This window comes from Nuphar pumila, chromosome 8, assembly GCF_984573655.1.
Source record: "Nuphar pumila chromosome 8, dmNupPumi1.hap1.1, whole genome shotgun sequence".
NCBI lineage: Eukaryota > Viridiplantae > Streptophyta > Magnoliopsida > Nymphaeales > Nymphaeaceae > Nuphar > Nuphar pumila.
This window is the reverse complement of record NC_143256.1, coordinates 16,307,583-16,317,144: the sequence shown is the minus strand read 5'-3', so window position 1 is coordinate 16,317,144 and position 9,562 is coordinate 16,307,583.

Below are 9,562 nucleotides of genomic sequence, written 5' to 3'. Positions count from 1 at the left end.
CTGCAAGTGGACAATTAACAGGCTTTGCTTTGTCCATGTTGAACCTCTCAAGAACCTTTCTGATATACTTTTCTTAAGATAACCATATCATCTCATGTGATCTGTCATGAACGATTCTCATCCCAAGAATCTGCTTTGCTGGACCTAAATCCTTCATGGAAAATGTCTCACTTAGCTCCAACTTTAACTTGCTAATCTTGCTGATGTCTTGGCTCACAATCAGTATATCATCCATATAAAGCAAGAGAATGATAAAATTACCATCTGGAAATTTCTTCACAAACACACAATGGTCTGTGGAGGTTCTTGAGTATCCATGCTCATTCATAAAGAAATCAAATTTCTTATACCACTGCCTTGGTCTTGCTTCAATCCATACAAGCTCTTCTTCAACTTGCAAACTAGGTGCTTTTTACCCTTGTCAACGAAACTCTCAGGTTGCTCCATATAAATTTCTTCTTCCAAGTCACCATATAGAAATGCAGTCTTCACATCAAGCTGCTCAACTTCCAAATTCATACTTGCAGCTATATCGAGCACAGTTCAGATGGAGGGCATCTTCACAAGTGGTGAGAAGATCTCATCAAAGTCAACTCTTTTCTTCTGAGCAAAACCTTTCACAACAAGACGTGCCTTGTATCTAGGTTGAGAGTTGTTTTCATCAGTCTTCTACTTGAAGACCCATTTGTTCTTTAACACCTTCTTCCCTTTAGTTGTCTTTACCAGATCAAAGGTGTGATTCGCATGCAATGAATCCATTTCTTCTTTCATTGCCTTAAACCACTTAGACTTGTTTTTATCCTCCAAAACTTCTTCAAAAGTTTCTGGCTCACCTTGATCTGTAATCATCACATACTCATTTGATGAGTATTTTCTGGATGACTGTTTTTCTCTAGTGGATCTCCTTATCGGAGTCTGAGGAAGTGACTCTTGGGGTGTTGGTTCCTCCTCAATTTCTGACTCAACACTTCCTTCCTTTGCATCATTGCGAGGAGGTGGAATCTCCTCCACGAAATCATGAACAGTCGGCGCATCTAGGGGATCTAAATTAATAAGATCACCTGTACTGGACTCTGATGGCTCAGACTCACCAATGTCTTCAATGGTCTAATCTTTTAATAAGACAACATCTTGACTTCTGACCACCTTTTTATCAATAGGGTCATACAGTCTGTAGCCAAATTCTTCATGTCCATAGCCAATGAATATGCATTGCTTGACTTTTGGATCAAGCTTGGACCTCTCTTCCTTCGGAATGTGAATAAATGCTCTACAGCCGAACACTCTTAAGTGTCCATAGAAAGGTTCTTTTCCTATCCAAACTTTCTCTGGAACATCTCCCTTCAAGGGAATAAAAGGAGACAAGTTGATAAGATCAATTGTTGTCCTCATTGTCTCACCCCAGAAAGATCTTGGCAATTTAGAGTGTGACAGCAAACATCTGACTCTCTTAAGAATGATGTGCTTCATCCTCTCAGCAACCCCATTCTGTTGAGGTGTCATCCTTATAGTTCTTTCATGCTTGATGCCATGATTGGTGCAATACTGATTAAATGGCCCAATGTATTTGCCACCATTATCCGAGCGAACACACTTCAACTGCCTGCCAGTTTCTTATTTAGCCATGGCCTGAAAGTGCTTGAATACATCTAGAACTTGGTCTTTAGTCCTCAGTGTATAAGCCCAGACTTTCCTAGAGTGATCATCAATGAAAGTCATAAAGTACAATGCACCACCAAGTGTCTTGACCTTTAAAGGTCCACACACATCAGAATGTACAAGATTTAGAACATGAGATTTTCTAGATGCAATGCATCTATGGAAAGAAACTCTATTTTGTTTACCATGGAAGCAATGAACACAAGGTTCCAAAGATGTACCTGCTGCACTTGTCAGGAACTCTTTCTTAACTACGACTTGCAGCCCCTTCTTGCTCATATGCCCAAGCCTTCTATGCCATAATTTTGTGGACGAGCCAGTCTCCACAACATTCACAACACTCTTCCAGATCTTCGCTTACAAAGTGTAAAGGGAACGAGCCTTTGTTCCTCTGGCTATCACCAATGAGCCTTTGGTTAGCTTCCACCTTCCATCACTTTAGGTGTTGTTATAGCCCTCATCATCTAACTTTCCAGCAGAGATCAGATTCAGTCGGATGTCTGGTACATGCCTCACATTTTTCAGCAACAACTTACAGCCAACACTTGTTTCCAAGCAAATGTCGTCCATGCCAACAATCTTTGACACATCTTCATTTCCCATTCAGACATTACCGAAATCACCTTGCGAGTAGGAAGTGAAGAAATCAACCCGTGAGGTAACATGAAATGAAGCTCCAGAGTCAATCACCCAATCGGTCTCCTGATCGATCAAATTTATGCTAGTGCCATCACAGACAACCATGAGCTCTCCATCTGTGACTGTGGCACCTTATTTTTCTTCTGAGCTCTTCTCTCTGTTCTACTCCTTAAGCTTGAGCTTCCTGCACTGTCGCTTCATATGCCCCTTCTTGTGGCAATAATAATACTCGACGTCTTTCTTTGAGCTCGAGTGTGAGTGGCCTCTGGATTTGCCATGGTAGTGCAGAGCCCTGCTCTTACTTCTGCTTCTCCCCCTGTTTTCAATCACAAGCGCCTTTGAGGTAGAAGGACCTAATGACTTTCTCCTGGACTCTTCATTCAACAGACTGCTGGTAACTTGGCTCATCGTTACCATTCCATCAGGTGCAGAGTTACTGACTGTGACCACCAAGGTTTCCCAACTCTCAGGAAGGGAAATAAGAGCAACAAAGTTTGTAACTCATCATCAAAAGTGATTTTCATTGTGGCCAACTGATTTACAATGCTTTTGATCTCATTCAAATGCTCTGCAATAGAGCCGCTCTCTTTATACTTGAGGTTCACAAGCTTTCGAAATAGAAAGGCCTTATTCACTGCTGCCTTTCTATCATAAAGGCTCTCTAGTTTGGTTCAAAGACCATGCGTCAAAGTTTCTATGGATACATGATGAAAGACACTATCATCTATCCATTGTCGAATGAAACTGATCGCCTTTCGGTCTAGTTTTTTTCATTCGACATCTTTCATCTCTTCTTGTTTGCCTCTCACACCGTCTATGGGTCCATCCAAATCTTTATAACCCAAGAAGTCTTCTATTTTAGTTTTCTATGCCATCCAGTTTGTGCCATTCAAACTGATCATACGCCCAATGTTATTCTCCATGACTTCACACACAAATATACTAACCAAATCTCTGATACCCCCGTTTCCTGACATTAATTTGGGTTTGAACACGATCCAGAGCCACAAGTCACGCCAAAGCTTTTGCCCTTGGAGCTGGCCCCTTACCCCACATACAATCACTGGGAAACCAGTTCATCCCAGATGGCAACAAGGAATGGTAAACTTGCTTAATGGAGAACCTATCTCCGCTCGCTATGGCCCAGTGAAGCCATGTCATGCCATGGATAGGCCTAAAATCTCTGCCACTGAAGGATCGAAGTGTCTTCCGCCACTCTAGCCAGAGGGACGAATGACACACTGAACTGGGCGTGGAAAGAAGGGATTCATGTAGACTACCATATTTTTGCCTAACAATCATAGCCCAAGAAGATTGAGATGTGGAAGCTTCCCAAGCCCACTTCAAGACTAAAACGATGCTCCTCTTTCTCATAGTTGGAATCTCTAAGCCACCTTGGTGCCTCGGAAGCACGATCTGTTGACAAGAAACAAGCAGGTACTTTTTGTGCGACACATTCCCAGACCAAAGGAAGTGCGAAAGCAAACGATTGATCGTCTGCTCTACTGTCGTCGGTATAATAGACATGCTCATTCGAAACTCTGGTAATCGGGCTAAAACATGGCAAATGAGCATCACTCGTCCCACAAAAGATAAATATTGAGCCTTCCAAGCCTGCAATCTTCCTTGCACCCGCTCTATGGTAGACATCCAAGTAGAAGTTCCCGCTGATTGTAGAGAGTGCAACGATGGACCCAAGAAATTGACAGGAAGTCGGATATTGGGCAGTTGAAGATCCTTGCAGCAGCCGATTGGAGAAGAAGGTCAGCATTGAGTAAGACCAGAGCGCACTTACTCTCGTTCAGGCGAAGGTCTGAAATTGCAGCAAAGACTTTAATAATGAAGTACAACCTAGACATTTGATTAACATTCGCATGTCCAAATATTAAAGTATCGTCTGCATATTGAATTGTGTGACCAACAAAACCATGAATGCCCAAGGATTCCAAGAAGCCTGTTTCTTCTGCCCTTTTCATGAGAATAGGTAAACCATCTACCGCGATATTAAAAATGATAGGTGCTAGAGGACAACCCTGTCGTACACCTCTAGCCAACTTGAATTCTTCCCCTCTCATTCCATTGATGCAAACTGATGATACGGATTTTGTGACCAACTCCTTAACCCATGCTATAAATCGGCTGCCAAGCCCCATATTTGTTAGAGATTCAATCAGAAAATCCCATGCCATTCTGTCATAAGTCTTGTGAAAATCCAATTTTAGCATGAAGTGCGGTGATCCAGTCGACTGTAAAGAGTGAAGAAGCTCAGTTGCACAAATAAAGGATCCTTGCAAACTTCGATCTGGAATAAAAGCACCCTGGTTCGAACAAAACAAGTTGATCAATGACAGCGCGCAACCGATTAGCCAACACCTTAGATATAATGCGATACAGAGCACCCATCACCGAAATCGGCCTAAAGTTGGATATGTCTGATGCCCCTTGCCTCTTAGAAATCAAAGAGATGACTGCCACATGATATGGTTTAGACAGCCTCGCATTACGATAGAATTCATCGAACAAGTGGAGCAGGTCAGTTTTTACAGTTGACCAAAATGCTTTAAAGAAGTCAATGTGAAAACCATTAAGGCCTGGTGCCTTCCATCCCGATAGTTCGCTAATAGCATTCGAAATCTCCACTTCAGTGAATCTAACCTGCAAAGAAACAAATTGGTTTGCCGCCAACTGCTTAGAGCCCATATCGCCGATGACCCCCCTGACGCCTAAGTCGGCCGAATACAACCTGGAGAAATAAGAAGTAATAGCTGGCAGGCAATTATGCGGACCAAACTGGCATCCATCGATCTCGATCGAGAGTATACAGTTCTTACTGTATTTATTTGATGTGTTCATATGAAAAAATTGTGTATTATCATCGCTATTAGCCAACCATGCAACTCTAGCCCTCAACTTCCATCTAAGCTCATCTCGTGCTCTCCATTCTGCAACGAGAGTAGAGAGTACGACGATACGCTCCTGCAATTGAAGCACTTGACCCTTCGGTACACCAACAAGATCGACCTGACGTTGGGCCAAATCGGAGAGCTCAGCTTCCCACTGGCCGATGAACCTAAACTTGTTCAGGTTATTAAAACTTAGCCATTCCTTAATACGTTTCCGAAGACGAAGAAGCTTAACATGGATGCGGATGGCCACCCAAGATCCCGTAGCAGGTTGAGCCCACGATTGACCTACCAACTGCTGAAAGTCTGGCACCCGAAGCCACCATTCCTCAAAGAAGAACCTACGACATGCCTTGAAGCCTGCACCCCACGAAACAGTCATTTGTCCATGATCGGACATGGTCCGTGGCAACAGACAAGCAGTGACATCCGGAACTGCGTGAAATAGTTCTGGGGAGAGAAAAACGCGATCAAGTATCCGCAAGCAAGGGCGAGACCTCATATTTGACCACGAGAATTGCTCCCCTACAAGAGAGAGAGAGAGAGAGATCTAAAATGGTTTACAATTTAAGTACTTGATTGCCAAATTATTCGAGATCTAAAATGGTTTACAATTTAAGTATTTGATTGCCAAATTATTCTAATGGCTGGTTGACATGGTGAGTTGATTCACTTTCTGGGAAGCATATTGATTTTGTCAGTTATCAAGTTTGAACTGAAAAGTTTACTTCAACGATAGGGTCGCGAGATCGAAACTCAGAGGAATTGACAGGGGCCTGCACAAGATTTGAATTGCTTATCCGGTTCGGGCGTCAGGTGTACGGGGGACATAAAAACAATGAAAATATCAGATACAATATAATTGCACCAACATTAAGCACCTCATCACCCTCCATCTTGAGGACAGCCTGTCAGTTGTGGGGCCCAGGGCCTGATGGAGGGCAGTCAAGTGCATAATGCACAAATTTTGTGCCATGTGATTGCACCCGATCAGAATCCACAAAATAGGGTGGTTGTGTCTTAATCTTTGAGAGTCTTATATCGTAGTGGGCCGAGCCCATTAAGCGACCTGGTCTTCGATACGGGTTTTCTTGTCATTAAAAAATAAAGTTTAGATTAAAATATTGTTAAATTGTAAAATAGATGCCGTCATTATCCTAAAGAATTAAACATTAAAATTTTTTAAATATTTTCTAAATAGTCACTTTTTGAGCGCACAATGGTGAAATTTGTCCTTAGCGACCTGTTCCAGCACACAGAGACAAGGTCCTACCCCAGAACTACCCAACAATTAAGCGCACACTCTATCCTACTGAGAAAGTGGAAACTCACTATGACACTTTAGTGATTGGATGTCATCCAAGAAAGTTTGCTCACAAAAAAACCAGGACCGTTTTATGGCACAATATTTGCTACCCCTCGTGGGTAAGGAACCCCTCAGTGAAAAACTGTAATATTTTTATTATTTTTTGCACATTTGACACGATCTACATGTTTAGTTTAGTAGAAAAGGACCTTTGAAACATGTTATTATAACATGCATGTGAGATTTTTTTAGGGTTAAAAAATCAACGGCCTACAATGTACCTTCAAAAAATAATATTTTTACATAAAAAAATATGATCTAAGTGTTCATTCTTACGAATTCGACCATGTTGAATACATTTGCTCAAACCAACCTTCTCCTGTGAGTTCCAATTAGAGGGTCAAATGCTTTCCCCATCTTATATTGCCCTTCGTAATGATGCATCTACTCATTCAGGAATCATGTCAGCCTTTTACATTAATGTTAGATCGTGGTTGTTTTTACTTTAAGCTTACGACATTGTATGTAAGGGTGTCAATAGGTCGGCTTTGGTTCGACCTAGGTGGAACCAAACTTGGATCAGATTTTTGGGTAGGATACTGGGTCTAGACCCAGGTCTAATCGAGCCTACTATAAGATAAATCATACCTAGATCCAATAAGAACTACATGAACCAGACCCAGATCACACCTGATAAAATAATAATTTTTTATCATTTTTACATTAAAAATTTATGGTCTTAATCAAAGCTTGAGTCAAGCTTGGGTCTGGTATAAAATTTCACAAACTATACTCGGGTCCATATATTAATCGGTTCTTCAAGTCGGGACATGAGTCTTAATCGGGTATTCTTTTTTGTCACCAAACCCGAACCCTATAGGGTTTGGTCGAAGTAAACCCAACCCGTTGACACCCCTAATTATATAGAGTCAAACATATTACTTTTCCCTAACAATTATGAGGGTGTGCTTGAGTGCCGAGATCTTGTAATATCGTGTATTAAATTTAGAGATATTTGAGGTTTTGGCTAAGTGCCATAAAAAAATCGATAAATCCTCGATTTTAGGTAGCGTCAATTGAGTTTGGGTTTGACCCATGGGTCATTGATAAGACCTAAATGAGCCAAACAAGATATGATAAAAACTTTTATTTTTGACCTTTAAAATCAAGCAAAATTTGAGCAAAATTCAGGTTAAATTCAAGTTATACATCATTAGATATACCTCAAAATGTTGAATTCAACTATATTTTATTTTTCTGAACTCAGGCTATGGTCTGCTCGAAAATCATATTTTTTAAAAAAGGGTCTGTCTCGATGGGACCGGGTCCAGATTGGATCAAACTGAATCCAATCTGTATGATCCAAGTTAATATGGATCTGAACTCAATCCAAAACCCATATTAATTAGGATCTGATCCAGTTCAAGATCCATATAAATATTGGATATGAATTTGCATCTTGGATCTGGACCCAGATCTAAAATCTAGGTCCAACGAAATTAAAGCTTTCAATTCGGTATAAAGGTTTAATTTAAGGAAATTTAAGGTTAAAAAGACTCCAAGGTGGATAAGGCACTCTATGAAATTTTCTAGATATTTATTAATTATTAATTATTAATTAATTCCAAATTTTAGTTATATATGGTAGTTACCAAATAGTGAAGTCTCTAAAAGAGTCCCTTTGATTGCTTTAAAAAAAAATTATTTTTCAATAGGGATGAGTTGGGGTCGCTACAGGTTTGGTATCAGAGTCGACCATAAAATATTATATTTTAATCATTTTTGTGTACCAGAATTTTCTTTTGATAATCAAGCCATGTCCAAATTTTATCAGAAAGTCATGACTTGTATTCTAGAGCAGTCTCCATCACTAGTAAGGGCTACCTGGTATTTTTTTTTGCTAATATCAATTTATTTAAATTTCATATGATAGACTGTGAGAATGGCTTAATTTAATTCCTTTTTATGTGAATTAGGAATTTGATGTGAATATGCAATTATGATTGTTGAGGGGATCAATCCTAAGGGGGTTGGTTTGATAAGGGTGCAAATTTTTTAACTATTTTTCATGTTTTAGATGTATACCCGCTCCCGAGCTTTGACTTCTGGTGCTCCCGCTGATTGACAGGAGCAAAAGGACTTCATGTTGAATGCCCTGAACACCTTGACAACGATAGTGACCACATACGTCCAGGCACAGGTGGCGCAACAGATCATGTGTGTCTATCTTGCCGAGGTCACTCCAAACCCCACCGTGGTGATGTTCAAGAAGTTTCTTAGGTTGAATCTCCAACCTTCTCAGTGAAGGCCGACCCAGAGGCAGCTGAGAGTTGGGTTGAGGAAACTAAAAGGGCGTTTTGTATCCTGCCTGTGCCTGAGGATAGGCAGACTAATTTTGGCATGTTCCAATTGAAGGGTGATGCCAAGAAATTGTGGGACACCCTGTGATGAGTGAAATACGACAGAGTGGAGGTAATTCCTTGAGTGACTTTCAATGAGAATTTCTTAGATGCTTAGTTCCCTGCTTATGCACGAGAATGTATGTAGCAATATTTTTTTGGGTTTGTTCAGGGGAACATGAGTTTGGTGAACTATACCACCAAATTCAGGAGTTTGGAGCTCTACTACTTGAACCTTTTTACTAATGATAAGGCAAGGGCAACGAAGTATGTTCGTGGGCTGAAAGACGGACTCCAGGTTCGTGTGATGACGAGTTGTCCTACTATATTCAGTGATGTGATCAAGTCTGCATCCATCTTGAATGAGGAGTGGAAGAGGTTCAAGGATGAATCACAGAAGAGTGGGGGGTAACCAGGGCATCACCAGTGGCGAAGCGAGGAAGAACCCACCTGTGGGTGGCAGGGGGTAAGGTAAAGAGGCAGAGGACACAACAAGGGCATCAGAAGGGTCGACCCCAACAGAGGAAGCAATAGGGGAAGACTTTGTTCATGTGTCAAAGGTGCAACAAGAGTCATCATTAGGGCTCTTGTCCACTCTTTAAGGGAGTCTGCTACTAGTGCCAACAGCCCGAACATATCGTTATCTATTGTCCGAA